This window comes from Pseudopipra pipra, chromosome W (genome assembly GCF_036250125.1).
Source record: "Pseudopipra pipra isolate bDixPip1 chromosome W, bDixPip1.hap1, whole genome shotgun sequence".
Taxonomy (NCBI): domain Eukaryota; kingdom Metazoa; phylum Chordata; class Aves; order Passeriformes; family Pipridae; genus Pseudopipra; species Pseudopipra pipra.
The window spans coordinates 36,003,310-36,017,746 of record NC_087580.1 but is presented as its reverse complement, the minus strand read 5'-3'; the positions used below and the strand labels follow the sequence as shown (position 1 = coordinate 36,017,746).

The window sequence follows — 14,437 nt, the reverse complement described above, 5'->3', positions numbered from 1 at the left end:
CAGCCGGGGCCATGCTCGGCTGACAGAGCCAGCACAACACCCGCCCAAAGGGACACTGACTGCCTCCTCACCTGCCTGGGGGGCCCAAGGCATCTTCCTCTTCCTCGCAGCCTCCTCCTCCATCCGCCCAAGCTTTGGGAAGGACAAATCCTGATGGGGGGAAAACAAGGGCTGAGCACGTTGGTTTGGGGGTTCCTCCTGCCCAAGACCATCTCTAGAACTCACCGGGCATCCTGTGTCCATAAAAACCTCCAAAACACCAAGATTCAGCTCAGAAAAACCCAAACCACTGACACTCAGGCAAAAAATTTTCAGAAATAGCAAGATCCTTAGTCCCTCAAACTGCAAAAAGTTGAAATTCAGCTAAAAATACTCCAAAATATGAAGATTAGCCAAAACATTTCTCCCAGAAGTTCCCCCTCTCTGGTCTCTACCCTCTGGGGTTCAGAGGGTCTCCCCTGTCTGAGATGCTGGGGGTCCCACTGAGGGATGCTGGGAGTGTTGGGGGTCCAATGGGTTCCTTCTCCTGTGACTCTCGCCTTACGGGTGCCGTGTTCCCAGACATTCCCCCTCTCCACATTCTCCACTGTGTTGTCCCAGGGATCCCAGAGGTCCCCACGGTCCAGGCTTCCCCTTCTCCTCTCCCCCGTCTCAGGCTCCTGGGTCGCTTCTCTCGCCACTTTCCCATCGTGGCCACTCCGCTCACCCGACAGCGACAGGAACGGTAGGGACATGGGTGGAGCAGAAACACGAACAGCAGCAAAACCAGCACCTCCCCCCCCATCTCATGGGTGCTCTGGAAGGGGAACTCATCCCAAATATCCTGGGGAGTGTGCGGGTGGTCGTGACATACTTGGGCTGCCAGCACAGATTTCCCTGCAAAGTCTGCAGTGAGTCAAGCTCTGCAGAGGGGATTGTGCCCCATGGATGGGATTGAAGAGGCTCCCTCAGGTCCCCAGCAGGAATCGGCAACCACCAATAGACACAAAAGGCCCCCACGAAGATTTCGGGGGGAGTGTCCTGTAGGGAAGGGACAGTGTCACTCTGCCAGGGCAGGGCTGGCAAGTGGGAGGCTGCTCCAGGGCTCTGCAAGAGGCCTCGTGCTCTGCTTGGCCCCAGCACTGGCTGGTACCAACACCCCCGGCTGCCCCCGGCCCTGGGCAGCTCTGCTGCCACAGGCTGTGCCCTCACCGTGGCCCTGCAATGGCCCTGCCTGTCCCTCACCCGTGGCCCTGCCCGTGGCCCTGTCCCTTGGCTCTCTCTCTGCCAGCTCAGTGTGGGGCACACGGGCTGGGGGTCCCTCCCAAGCCCCCCGGGCAGCCGGCGTTGGCTGGGGGGATGTGAGGGCTGGGCCTGCTCAGCACAGCCCCGGCCTCGTGCCCAGCGCCTCTTTCCTGACCCACACAAGAGCTTCCCGGCCCCCCCAGGGCTCCCCTGCTGCTGCCTCTGCTCCTGGCCCTGCCTTTGCTGCTCCCTTGGCTGGGGCAGCGGCTGCAGGGGGGGGATGGCAGCAGCTTCAGCTCCACGGCACTTCCTGGGGGGAGCTCAGCCCGGGGGGGACGGGCAGGGACCTGATGGGGATGGACAGGGGCCCAGCAGGGAAAGGCAGGACCTGCAGGGGAAGGCACAGGGACAACCTGGACCCCCACACTGCCACGGCTGTCTCTGCTCCTCCTTGCAGGCTCTGTGGCCAGGCACAGTTTGTGTTCCTGGGTGCCCACCATCTCAGCACTTGGAGACGCTCAAATCAGCGCCCGCAGCTCTGCAGCAAAGCCCCAGCTCACCTGGCACACAGGGGATGGACACAGCACCTTCTCGGGGATGGGCACTCACAGCTTTGTCTCTGCCCCACCACGGGGCTCTCCTTCCTCAGCAGCACCTCTGCCTTGCACTTATTCTCAGCCTCACCTCAGGGACAGCTCTGGGCTCACCTCCGCGCCACTTCTCAGCCTCACCTCAGGGCCTGGGCTCAAGGACAGGAACCTGCAGGGAGGGGACATCATGTGCAAGCTGAGGGCTGCCTGCTTGCACTGGCCTCTGGGCTTCTTTCTCCTCCTACAACCAGCCCAGAACTCAGCCTGCTTTTCTAACACCACGCATTTACAGACTAACCTTGGAGACAGATATGGACAGACATCTCTATCACCCTGGGGATAGAACCTCAAGCATGTGCTGCCATAGGAATGGCAATCACAGAATCACAGAATCAGCCGGGTTGGAAAAGACCTCCAAGATCATCAAGTCCAACGCTGGATCCAACCCCGCCGTGCTTCCCAGACCATGGCACTGAGGCCACATCCACTCTCACCTTCAACACCTCCAGGGATGCTCACTCCACTCCCTCCCTGTCCAGCCCATTCTGATTACTCTCTCAGCAAAAAATTGCTTCCTAATATCCAACCTAAACCTCCCCTGGCACAGCTCAAGACCCAGCCCTCTTGTCCTACTGCTGCTTCCTGGCAGAACAGCCCCACCCCCACCTGGCTCCAACCTCCTGGCAGGGACTTGCAGACAGTCAGGAGGTCTCCCCTGAGCCTCCTCTTCTCCAGCCTCAACACCCCCAGCTCCCTCAGCCTCTCCTCACACCACTTGTGCTCCACTCCCTTCCCCAGCCTCGCTGCTCTTCTCTGCTCCTGCTCCAGCCCCTCCAGGGCCTTCCTCAACTCAGGGGCCCAGAGCTGGACACAGCACTCCAGGGGTGGCCTCACCAGCGCTCAGTCCAGCCCAACAATCACTTCCCTGCTCCTGCTGACACACTCTTCCTCACACAGGCCACCAGCCATTGGCCCTCTTGGCCACCTGGCCACACTCTGCCTCCTCTTCAGCTTCCTGTCCATCCACACTCCCAGCTCCCTTTCTGCCTGCCTGCTCTCCAGACACTCTGGCCCCAGCCCAGGGGGCTGACGGGGCTTCTTGTGGCCAAAGGGCAGGACCCGGCCCTTGGCCTGCTGGAACCTCATCCCCTTGCAATCAGCCCATGGATCCAGCTGGGCCAGGTCCCTCTGCAGAGCCCTCCTGCCTTCCAGCACATCAACACACCCCCAGCTTGGTGTCACCTGCACATTTGCTGATGAAATGCCTGGTTCTGCAGCAGCTGCAGATGCTCAAGGGGCAGCAGGACCAAGTCAGGGGCCTGGGGGGAGTCTGGGGGGCTTTGGGTTGTGGGAGGGTCCTGGGGGAGCTGGGGAGGGGCTTTGGGGATTGAGGGTACAAACCAGGACATACCAGAACAGACCAGTACAGACCAGTACCTCCTCACTGCTCCCCAGATCTCTCCTGGAGCTGGGCCACATTGTCCTGGGACATCTGAGCCCCCCCCAGTGCCCTCCCAGTACAGTCCAGTGCCCCCAATACAGTCCACTGTGTCCTGTCCCAGGGTGCTGCGTGATCCCTCTTTGGGGGGTTGGAAGGGATTTGATGGGGGGGCTGCGGGAGATTTGGGGGGATATGGAGGGGTGGGATGGGGATTTAGGGGGTTTAGGGGGGCTTTAGGTGCATTTAGGGAAGTTAAAAGAGGTCTTAGAGGCATTGGGGGGTCAAAAGGATCTGTGTGGGGAGGGGATTAAAGGGAAAATGGGAGGTAGGGGATATTTGGGGGGTTAATGGGGCCTGGGGGGGGAGAGGAGGGGCTACACCATGAGCAGCTGAGTCCTGAGACCTCCCCGGTGTCCTCAAGACCCTCTTGGTGTTCCTAATTCCCCCCCTTGACATTCCAAGACAAGCCTGGTGTCTCCAATGTCCCCAGGGCCTCCCCATTGCCATTATTCCCCCCTTGACACCCCCAATTCCACTGGCCCCAAGCCCCATCCCTGATGTCCCCAACCCTCCATCTCACCCCAGGAGCCCACCCTGGACCCTTTGACCCCAAAAATGCCCCCCCACATGCTCACAGAAAGGCCAAGGGCATCTGGGGACACGTTGGGGACAGTCGGGGGGCTTTGGGGGGCACTGGGTGATTACTGGAGGATACTGGGACACACTAGGGGGAACCAGAGGGCACTGGGAGGGACTAGAGGGTTACTGAGGGATCCTGGGAGGGCACTGGGAGGGACTGGGGAGTTACTGGGGGATTAGCAGAACACAGGGAGAGACACTGGCAGGTTACTGGGCCATACTGGGGGTTACTGGGTGCTCACTGGAACATCACTGGGCCATCCTGGGGGGCAGTGGGAGGTCACTGGGACACACTGGCTGGTCTTTGAGGGGGTTACTGGGCCGTACTGAGGGGCACTGGGAGCCCCTTACCCAGATGTGGTACATCTCCCCCCCGGACTTTGGGGGGCACCCCCACGACTCCTTCCCTGGGGGCTGGGAGATCCCCTGAACCCCACTGCTGGGCTTTAGGGAACCCCCGGGCCCCAGTCCCTTTGGGGTCTCTGTGTGCTCCGTGTTGGGGGTCTCTGGGGTTCGGGGGGGGGCATTGGGATCCCCTTTCCCTGGGGTCGGTCCGCCGGGCCGGCAGGGGGCGCTGTGGCGGGAGGGGTAATGGCGACTTCCGGGTAATGCCGGCGGGTAACGCCGGCGCGCCTGCGCAGTGCAGCCAGGGCGCTGGGACAGCCCCACCCTCCCCACGCGGGTTCCAGGCCCCGCGCTCTGACCCTCGGGAACCCCCGAACCCCTCGGCTAAACCCTCCCGAGCCCTCCAGCCTTTCCACCCACAGCCGCGCTCCCCGCAGCCCCGAGCGGATCCCCAGAATCGCGCTCTCCGAGCGCAGCCTCACCGCCGCCGCCGCTACCGCTGCCCCGCAGACAACATGGCGCTCTGCGCACGCCCCGCCTCTCGAGCCCCCGCCGCAGCCAATCAGCGCTCGGCCCGTCCCCGCCCCGTCCCTGCCGGCCCCGCCCTGTCGGGTGAGCGGGGCGGGCACGGCGGGAAAGCGGCGGGGGGGAAAGAGCGGGGGGGACCCCAAAGGGAGCGCGAGGGGCGGGGGGTCACCCCCAAAGGGGGCTGGGGGGAGCCGGGCTGTGAAGGGACTGCTTTTCCAAACTGCCCTGCTTATCCCGCATGTGCACACTTCTCTCCTGCTGGGATCTGGCCCAGACAAACCTGAAAATACCTGGAAGTGCCACCTCCACCAGCACTTCCTCCACAGCTGCTTTCAAGGATTTCTCTTCAATTTGCCAAGGAAATGTTTCCAGATCATACTTCCATCTACAAGTCAGAACACCAGCCTGCACCAGGACTCCTGCTTGTTTTCCCTGCACTTGCTGACAGGAGGTGCAGAGGCAGGATGTCAGCACTTCATTACCAACAGCCTTAACGGGGCATGACTCCACTTTTTAACCTTGGAAGAAGAGCAGCTTTTCCTTTTCCTCTCCTGTTTTTTGGGGTTAGTTTTTTTTTACCTTCTGAATAAAAGAACACATGTGTAAATTGAAATAATCTGAACCCAACTTTTAAGAACACTGACACCTTTGAGCAGCTTCCTCTTAACCCTCTCTCCATGTTGGAGGAGTGGCCAGATGAAGAGTTACCAGCCCATCCTGGCTTCCAGAATGGCACAGCTGGTGGTTAGAGATTCATCTCACAGTTATCTAGAATATGCCCAAACTTGTTCTGCCCTTCCTAATTCCTAACTCAGACCAATGGCTCCAAACCCAGCATCTGGGAGGCTGATTAGGTTGGCAAGAACATTTCCCTGTGTGACAACAGTGTGGGCACAAGGACTGGGAGTGTGTCATAAGAAATCTGACTTGCATACATGGGGTAGGAGATAAAAAAAAACACAGATAAGCAGAAAATGTTTGCAAGGAAGAATTGGCAGCAAATCTGTCAGAAGATTAGTGCAGGTGACTATCAAATACAGGAGAAAACATGATGAAAGGAGTAACTCATGACTCTTTATCTGAGCTATGAAATGAACAGTGACTTCAGCCACTGATGAGAGATTTGTTTAAATATAGAAGTGTGTTTGCAGTTGTAGCATTTTCCACATTAAAGCCTACAGCTGGTAAATAATAAAATAAGCAATTAAAAAGCAATCAAGCTTGCTGCATGAAAACATCTCAAACAGGCTGCTTCAAACAACAACAGTCTTCTTGCTCCCCTCCTTCCCCCAAGCCCCAAAACTTCACCACATCTCAGGTCTGTACTCACACACATCACTTGGCAGAGGAAAGCCACACAAAACAAAAGATAAAGAATAATGACTTGTTTTGGTAGGTACTGATGGTCACGTGTGTGGAATGGGAGGTCCCAAGAGGAGTGTCAGCTTGGTGGATGGTCCCTCTTGGGAAGTACAGTAAGTCACCTGGCTGCAAGAAAATTGATATATTTAGGGCACCAGGTCAAACCTTATTGCAGTCAGAGAAAATACTCTCTGAGCAGACAGTCTGACAATATATATCCTTTAGAATCACAAAATGGAGCAGTCCTGCAATGTACACTTGAATAACATAAAGAACACTAAGCCAGAAGTTCAGAACCTTAAACTTTCCAACCTGCTGTCAATATTTGCTGAAAACGTGAAACAAGCTTTTTAACATCACAGAACACACAGACTCCCACTGAGCTGCAGGAAGAGGACAAAGAAGCAGCTGAGATGGACCTGCTGGCAACACAGTGGGCTGGCAGAGGAGCAGTGAAATGGGGATTTGGTCAGATCACATCAAAAGAAAAGGCTGGTATTCCACGAGAAAAGCCAAATATTCTGTAAAAATGGTAATCTGTTACAATACTGTTGTCTGAGATTTTCAGTTAAAGCACTGAAAAAACAGGTACGACCTTCCTCCTCCTCCTCCCTATCTTTCTTCTCACCTATGTAAATTAAAACTCCACACTGAAAAAGAACTAGATAAGGAAAGTCAAGACAAGAAAGGTGTAAAGCACATAAAATTGCCTCCAAGAAGGAAATAAAAGTTTACTTATGGCTTGTCCTGTAAACACCTATAGAGTTGGACAGCACAGTCAAAGAAAACTGCCTTCCTTACCAGAGTGGGGACTACACCAACCAAGAGTATTCTGAATTCTCTTCATTTGAAAGATGGAGAAAGGAAATATTCTAGAAAGATGTTTAGGGAGGAAATAGAGTCAAACAACAGCATCCCTCTCAGAGGCAGCCACAAAGAGACAACCAAACTTTGACACCAGCCACCCAGAAGAAATGGGTCACAGGAAGTGAACAACAGCAAACAGAAGAAAAATAAATTAAAAACTTGGATAACTTTTAAGCCCATCATTATTCCATAAAAATGAAAGGCACTGAAGTCTGGTCCCAAATATTCCAGAAATGAAAAAGGGAACTGTAATTTACTAGACTTTGCATCACCCAGTACACGATGACGATTGAATATTCCCCTCTGTCAAACAACACAGCTCATGATGTCAGCATCCCACCCAATGGGTCACACTATTCCTAAAACACCTACACCATCCAACATGTCACACTATTCCTCAAACACCTACACCCAAATGCAGCTCTGGACACTGAGAAGAGCAGAGAGAGGCTCCATAACAGGCCAAAAGGCAGAGAAACTCCTGAGGATTCCAACATGGAGCAGCACCACCAGCTGGACAAGTAACACTTCAAAAGCAGGTAAAACAGAACAGGACAAGCACCAGATTCCCTGCTGACACTCAGTAATCTTCATGAAATGTTCCTTTTATTCCAAAAATCAACCACCAACCAAACACTTGAATTTCACGTTTGGAAAAAGGAAGAGCAATTAATACAGCAAGTTTATATGGGGTTTGGGTCATGCTTTTCTTTATCAACCAAGGATAAATATTTAAATCTCATTCACCAGAACAGTGACAATGTTCAGTACAGCAGTAAGTCTCAGTGCACAGAAGGATTAGCCTGAGGGATTACAGGCAGCATGTAAAAGCATAAAAATGTTTTAGAACCATACACAAACCCAGTGTTTTTTCTGCACACAACTCCACAAACATGACCTAGGAGTCAGGGTGCCCAACCTGGAGAGTACTAGTCAATTTACAGAAATAACTGGGGGTTTTGGCCCATTATTTGAATACTAGAAGCAAAGGATACCTTTAAAAAAGGATACAGACAACTATCACCCAAATTTCTCGTGCTCACAGTGTGCAAACCCTCCCCTCAGTTTCACAGCCACAATCACTGCCTTCAAGAAATGGACCACTTTTAACTTTTCTGGCAATCACAGCCCAGACCACCTAAGGCAATGAAATTCTCATACCTTTAATATGAACTCATGTGTGGGATTCCCAATCCTATCTTCTGATTCCACATCATATTCCCGAGCTAAAGGCACCCTTGGTTTATAGAGCCGCCAGTGTTTCTCGCCTTCCAGCTGAAGGACAAACACCTGCAAAAGACCATAAATCCAAATCCATAAGGAAGTAATTCCTTTCACATTAATTTTTAGATAGCTACAATTCAGAGAAATTTAAATTTGAACTAATTTTTTTTGTCTCTATTTAGAGACAACAGACAGAGGAGTTGTGAAGTGGGATCTGTTTTATCCTAAGGCAGGCATTTGGAAATCCCTGTTTCTCTCCAGTCACTTAAGTAAGTGCTAGAGAACTAACCCAAAAGGAACATCTGCCACACAAATAGCCAAAATTTCAGGTGAAAGAGGCTTATCCCCAACAGAGCATCAGAAACCTCCTTAGGGTGCCCAATGGGGGTAGATGGCATGAGTTAGAAATGCTGGATGTGAGGCTGCTGAATAACAAGCATAAGGAAAATGAAACTCCAGGTGTATTTAATGGAAATGAAAATATTAAAAAGTAAAATATACATATAAGGATTGGATTTTTTGATTTGGTTTAAGTGGGATAGTCCAATTTTTTCTTTATAACGCAGTGTATATTTGTATGTTTCTTTTAGAAGCTGATTTAAAATGCATTTGGACCACAGGAATTCATCATATCAGTAACTTCTTAAAAACAGCAGGACCAACAAGCACAACCAGTCTGCTGTTACAGTCCAGCTGAAGAAAGAGCAAGTACTTAGTAAAGGAAAAAGGACTTGTAAATTCTTGGGGCCTGAATGAAGTGAAAATGAAAAAACAGGTGCTAGAAAGCTTCTGCAGCTGTGAAAACAAACTTCTCTTTTTATCTAATGGAAATACCAGGTCTGGAAAACCCAGTTTACATGATATTATGATTAGATATTACTATTAGTAAATTTTCAGCAAAAATATGTAAGAAAAACGACTACAAGGAAACACAAATAAAAAAAAACCACATTTTCCTATAATGTTTAGTGGGGGGGAGGGTTAGAAGCACACACACAACAGCAAACACTGCCATCAGCAAAAGCCCATGCACAATTTCACAGGCAAGGTTGTGCTGTCCTACCTCAACATCATCATAGTGAGGAGGAAGGCCCTGGGATCCCTGGGGAGGGATGTAAACATTGGACCCCACCAGAGACCCAAAGTAGCACTCCAGCTTCTCCTGAATCTTCCACAGCTCCTCCTGTAAAAAAAAAGATGCTGTTACTTGCTGAAGAGCTCAGCCAAGCCCAGCCCACATCCTCCCCATGGCTTGGGAAGAATGATCACATCAGGGACACAGAGGTGGGAAGGAAGGTGCTCTGGACCAGTGTTTCTCCTGAAGGAGAGCACTGGAGATGCAAAGGGGATCTGCCATGAGAGTCATTGCTAAGCCAAAAAGTCTGGTGCCCCAACCTGGGTTTGTTCTCTTCCCTGTGCCATCTTTAGGCTGCACAACCAGACAGACAAGGCTGAACAGAGGAAAATAATCCCACAAACAGCAAAACACCATAAGACAAGAAGCACATGCAGGACCTGCATTCTCTCACCAGAGAGAACATACAAAGGTTAGAGACCTTTCCCCAGTTACTCCAATCATTTGGGAATATTCAAAACCAAACTTGACTCATCCACACCCCACATGTGACAGACAAGGCACCGAAGGGAAACAGCAGAACGTGCCAAGTACCAGATCCACACAAGTGCAGCTTGGCCATTAAAGCTGACATCAGCCAGGAACACTATACCTGGGACTCAGCTTGTATTTGGGATCTTATTTGGGTCCACCTCACAATTCAGTTGTGTTGACACCTTCAAGACTACCTGAATCAAAGCACCTCCAAGAATCCAAGTCCTTTACACAACTGTGCAGCACCACTGCCTCGTTCTCAAACTCAAGGACTGAGAACACTCAGCTAAAATGGGCTGGTACCTTTCCATGGTGCAATTCACTGGCAAGAACACTGGAAATATTTCACATGGTTTCACACCTTACCCTCCATTAAAGGGAAGTGGCTCAAAAGCCACAAAGTTTGCACAAGGAAACAGTGGGGCAGAAGGGATAATTTAAGCACAGATGCCTAATCATCAATTTTGTGCATTTGGTTTTGTTTCCAAACTTTTATGTGACAGAGCAAAATTTTAAAAAGAATATATTATTATACATATTATAGCATGAATCAGATTTTGTTCTTACTGCAGAGCAGTGAAACATGATGGACAGTGCAAAAGTATAAACTGTGTTTTAATACAGCTCAGGTAAAGATTTCAGCAGGTCATCAATGTCAACCACTTCCCCCGGGGACAGAGATGAAGCCATGTCTAGTGCAACTCAAGCAAAACACACCACATTATTAAGCCAGCATCAATTATATCCAGTGAAACAATCCCACCTTAAATCTCTGAGGCTGATGAAACTGTATTCTTGCCTTTTTCTGGTCAGAATCCTTCTTCAGCTGCATGTAATTCACTTTGCCTTCTTTATTTAAAACCTTCTTCTTTCCATTCAAACACTGCAGATATTCACATCTCGCCCATAGTACAGGCCCTGGCTGCACAGCTCCTTCAAGTCTGACAGCTGGAACAGGGACAGGCAGTAAGCAGCCACCTGGGGATCATTTCTCTGGATGAGCAGTGGCTTTTGCTCCCAGTACTCCTTGAAAAACACCTCTTCTTTGATGGGGGAGATCAAGCTCCCGAAGAGGCTGTCTGGGTTCTCAAAACTCAGGACTGAGGGAGAACAAGCTGCTTCCAGCTTTGCTCGTTTACACTGTGCCTGTGTTTCTTTTCCCATCTCAGCATGCTTCCCTCCTTTCTTGGGCATGGTTCCTGTTCAAGAGGAGAGAGAACCAAAACAATCAACCAGCAACACAACCTCAAGAGCTCACGGGCCCAGAGCAACAACTCTTCCCCTACCCAGTGGGATATCAGAGTATCCCGGGAACAGCTCTGGTTTCAGAGCCTCACTATTTGCTCCAAAGCATTAACAGGTTACAGAAGACAGGGAACATTGTTAGGCCTTCCTGTTGATGCTCTGGAATTACTACATTTACAAGTTTAACACTTGTAAAATTTACCAGTTTAAGAATTAAAAGGCCAAGATTCTGCTTTCAGTCCTGTCGAGCTGTCAAACTTTGTTTATGTAGAACAAAAAGAATTCTTTCATACCAGCACAGACATTTCATTTTAAAGCTGGAAGTCATTTACTTTGTTTTTCCCAGGCAGATCGTATGATTGTGTACCATTATGCAAAAATAAAGAAGTTGATCTACAAATGGTTTGGCTGCCAAATTCTCAGGAAAGTTAAGGGGAAAATCAAGTAATGGTAGGTAAGTGTGCAAGTCTGGAAAGCCAACACCTGAGAAGTTTGAACGTGCTGATGCCATAATTTCTAAGTAAAAATGACAGCTCTACTCCCTACACCCATTTGATAGGAAATGCTATCAATTTGTTGAGATACTTTTATTTACACAGATCCCGTATTTTGAAACTTAAACTCCAGTTCTGGTATTTACATGCAGCACTAAGTTCTTCTGTGCAGCAGGACACCCTTGCTGGCCCACTAACTCCTGGGCAGTGTTTCATCAGCAGCTCCTGCACAGCCTGTCCCTCAACAGTAACCGAGGGTCACCTCAGCCCTGCAGGAGGGAATTCACATCACCTCCTTCCTGAGAGAATGAACATTCCCAACTGCAGCACGAGGCAAGGGAATGTGTAAAAAATTAAAGACTGAAAATCAGTCCCTGACTGACAGCAAGATCTGAAGATGCTGCTGAAGGCACCAAGATCTAAAGCTGACATCCCCAAATGACAGCAACACAAATGCAACCAAGCCTGGATTCATAGTTTTGAATTCCAGACCTAAATCCATTGTACCAACCTCTCAGCTCATTCACACTGATTTAAAGAAGTTACACTCAGATATTTACTATTCATAGAACGCAGCTTCATTTACAACACGTGCTGTTCTGTAGCGTTCTGCTGGTTATTACAGCTGTTCCAAGCCCCCTGCCATGGGCAGGGATACCTTCCACAAGATCTACTTGCTCAAAACCCCATCCAACAGGATCCAACCAGGCCTTGAGCACTGCCAGGGATGGGGCATCCACAGCTTCTCGGGGCAACCTGAGCCAATGCCTCACCACCCTCCAGCAGAAAAAAATTCTCCCTTACATTTAGTCTAAACCTAAACCGTTCAGCTTAAACCCATTGCCCCTTGTCCTGCAGCTACAGGCCCTCATAAAAAGTCCCTCTCCATCTTTCTTGCACCACTTAAGTCCTGACAGGCTGCAAGGAGGTCTCCACAGAGACTTCTCCAGATTGAGCCATCCCAACTCTCCCAGCCTGTCTCCGCAGCTGCTCCATCCCTCTCATCATCTTCCTGGCCTTCCCTGGACTTGATCCAACAGGTCTGTGTCCTTCTCATGCTGGGAGTTCCAGAGCTGGATGCAGCGCTCCAGGTGGAGAATCACCCCCAATTCCTTCCGTGCCGGGCTGGAGGACAAACCCCAGCGCAGAACCCCACACGTGAGCAGCTGCTCCCCGCCAGGGCTGTTCCCTCCCACACCACGGCAGCTCCCTGGGAAGCGGCGGGAATACCGCCGGGCGCAGCGGGAATACCGCCGGGCACAGCGGGAATACCGCCGGGCACAGCGGGAATAGCGCCGGGCACAGCGGGAATACCGCCGGGCACAGCGGGAATACCGCCGGGCACAGCGGGAACACCGCCGGGCACAGCGGGAATAGCGCCGGGCACAGCGGGAATACCGCCGGGCACAGCGGGAATACCGCCGGGCGCAGCGGGAATAGCGCCGGGCACAGTGGGAATAGCGCCGGGCACAGCGGGAATAGCGCCGGGCACAGCGGGAATACCGCCGGGCACAGCGGGAACACCGCCGGGCACAGCGGGAATACCGCCGGGCACAGCGGGAATACCGCCGGGCACAGCGGGAATACCGCCGGGCACAGCGGGAACACCGCCGGGCACAGCGGGAATACCGCCGGGCACAGCGGGAATACCGCCGGGCACAGCGGCTCCGAGGACACGCGGTGTCCCCGCTCCCCCCTCCCGGCTCCCGCCGCCTCCATCCAGCCCCTTCCCGTCCCGCGGCCCCGCACTCACCCGGGCAGGAGGGAGGATCGCGTGGGATCGGGGCGGGCCGGGATGGATCGGGGCGGGCAGGGGAGGCGAGGCCAGGCAGGATGTGCCGGCTGGAAGCGGGAGGCGGTCCTGCCGCGCTGGGAGTCACGGGAGGAGCCGCTTCCGGGCGGCCAGTAGGAAATCCGGCGGCATTCCAGTGTCATTCCAGTGGGTATTCCAGTAGGAACGCAGGTTAATCAATCTGCTTCATACAACGGTGCCTGGGCTTCAGCTGCGTTATTTATTTTTTTTTTCCTGGACCAAAAATCTTCTTCTAGAGTCTCCCTGAGTCTCCCTCAAAGAAAACTTTGGAATCCTCACCGAGCACGTGAAAACTTCCAGAAATATTTTTAGATGCCCGTTAATGGTTTGGTTTACGTTGGCTAATGATGTCAGAAACAAAAGAAGATGTTAGGTAGGCTTTGCTGAAGCTTTGTTCTTGTGTACTGGCTTGAAGGATACGAAGCAGAACTAGCAGAAATAAAAAAGGTGGATTTTGGAAACCTCAGCAGCCTTACAGTGCACGGCTGATGTTGGTACAAAGTTACACTGCCATAAGTGTAACTAGAAGGAGCTTTCAATGACAGGTAAGAGAGGGGACTGTGTCCTGTCAACAACTTAAGGAGGGAGAATAACAGAGCCTTGCACATCTCCAACACCAGTTCAAATCCTTCCCTTTATGGAAAGTGGTTTTCAGTCTTGTTCCTCCTCACAGTGTGGTTGTTACACAGTCATAACTTCTGCTTCCCTGGCACTAGCTGGATCCTTTGGAACAAATGTCGTGATTCCAGTGGGTTCTGCATTCATGGATGCATCCAGCAAATTCCTGTGTGCTGAGCAGAGAAAGTGGCAAAGTATAATATATAGAAAAGGGGGATGGAGGAGAGAAAAAGGCAAATGCTGCTCATACTGTTCAGTCCTTGTTCCTTTACCACCTGGACCGCTCTGTCGCCAGCTGACCAAAATATCATGGTCACTTGAACATGAAATAAGGATTAATCAGCATGTGGCTGGGTTACCAGCAGAGAGATTTTGCCAGGGGTGAACCTGCAGCTGTCCTAATTGTAGAAATGTGTACAAATTAGATAAAAAAAATTA

The 14,437-nt window shown here is 51.4% G+C and overlaps 2 pseudogenes; both read right to left on the bottom strand.

Annotated features, from left to right (window-relative positions):
* Nucleotides 1-14,437, bottom strand: part of LOC135405244 (zinc finger protein 208-like) — a 328,696-nt pseudogene that overhangs the window by 209,468 nt on the left and 104,791 nt on the right.
* On the bottom strand, nt 4,133-11,023 carry LOC135404640 (ribosomal oxygenase 2-like; annotated as a pseudogene).